Source organism: Antrostomus carolinensis, unplaced genomic scaffold, assembly GCF_000700745.2.
Source record: "Antrostomus carolinensis isolate BGI_N321 unplaced genomic scaffold, ASM70074v2 scaffold19040, whole genome shotgun sequence".
Lineage (NCBI taxonomy): Eukaryota > Metazoa > Chordata > Aves > Caprimulgiformes > Caprimulgidae > Antrostomus > Antrostomus carolinensis.
The window spans coordinates 1-1,502 of NW_010290728.1; positions in this window are offsets into that span (position 1 = coordinate 1).

Here is a 1,502-nt window from a genome sequence, read left to right on the forward strand (position 1 = left end):
GCCTGTCCAGGTCCCTCTGGATGACATCCCTCCCCTCCAGCGTGTCAACCAAACCACACAACTTGGTGTCATCACCAAACTGTTGCCACACTCACCCCTGATGCTTTTCTCCCCCAGGTCTACCTGTTTGCCGAAGCCTTGGCGGAGGGAGCGGTGAAGATGGGGATGCCGGGTGGCTTGGCCAGCAGGATCGCGGCTCAGACGCTGCTGGTGAGTTGATGCCATCACTTGGGGACACTTGACATCACTCCTCTCCCTCCTGCTCTGCAGCTCTCACCCAGCTTGGGCACCTTCTCACCATCCCTGCTCTGTGCTCTGTGACACCCAGCAGGGTGGGAGAGAGAGGGAGGACATTTTGAATAGCCTCCTGCCTCAGTTTCCCCTCTTGAAACTGAAGATGAGGTCACCAGAAGACAGCAAAAAGGGCATGGTGGTGGGACAAATGCTTCAGCACCTTGTCCCTCACCATGGTGCGTGGGCAAGGAGAGAAGGGTTTGGGTGGTCCTCTTCTCTCTGACCCACCCTGGTCTCTCATAGGGTGCAGCGAAGATGATGCTGGAGACAGGGGAGCACCCAGCAAAGCTACGGGCAGATGTCTGCACCCCTGGAGGCACCACCATCCACGCGTTGCACCAGCTGGAGAAGGGCGCGTTGCGAGCCACCGTCATGAACGCTGTAGAGGCGGCCACCAACCGGGCATGTGATGTGGCTGAGGACTAGCAGCCTGGCTGGGGTTGAGCCTCTCCATCCTGTCCCTCAAGGGGCAAGAAGGGTGATGGGGACCAGACTGAACTCCTTCAGGGAGCAGAGGGACCCTGACACCCCCAGGAGACCCTGGCTGGGGAGTGGGAGATGGTGTGGACCCGTGTCCACGCCATGTGCTACCTCTGCAGGGCTGGGACCAAATAAATGTGGGCAACATGATGGCAGGCTTGGCTCTTTCTGATCCCTTCAGTCCTGGGAGGTCTACTGCACCCAGCATGGGGTCACCTCCATGGGGAGGTGACAGCCATGGGTCCCTGGGCCAGCAGGGATGGAGCTGATGCCACATGGGCTGTGTGCTCACCAGGGATGGAGCTGATGCCACCACACTGGTTCTACGCTCACTGGCACCATGCTGGGATGTGTGGCACTGGGGACAGGGATGGGATGGGGTTTTGGGGATGGGGTGATCCCAAGTCAACTCCACTGTGGGGCTGGACAGAGTGGCCGCATCCCTGCAGCAGGAGGTGAGGACCATTTGTGAGGGCCACTAAATTGGTGAAGGGCTCAGAGTGGAAGCCACGTGAGGAGAGGCTGAAGGCACTTGGTTTGTTCAGCCTGGAGAAGAGGAGACTGAGAGGAGATCTCAAGGGGGTCTAGAACTTCCTCCCCAGGGGAAGAGGAGGGGCAGGCGCTGATCTCTTCTCTCTGGCCACCAACGAATGCCAGGAGCAGAGGAAATGGCAAGGAAGATGTGGCAGGGGGGGGGGGGGGTGGCCCTGGGGAAAAGGGTTTTGAGG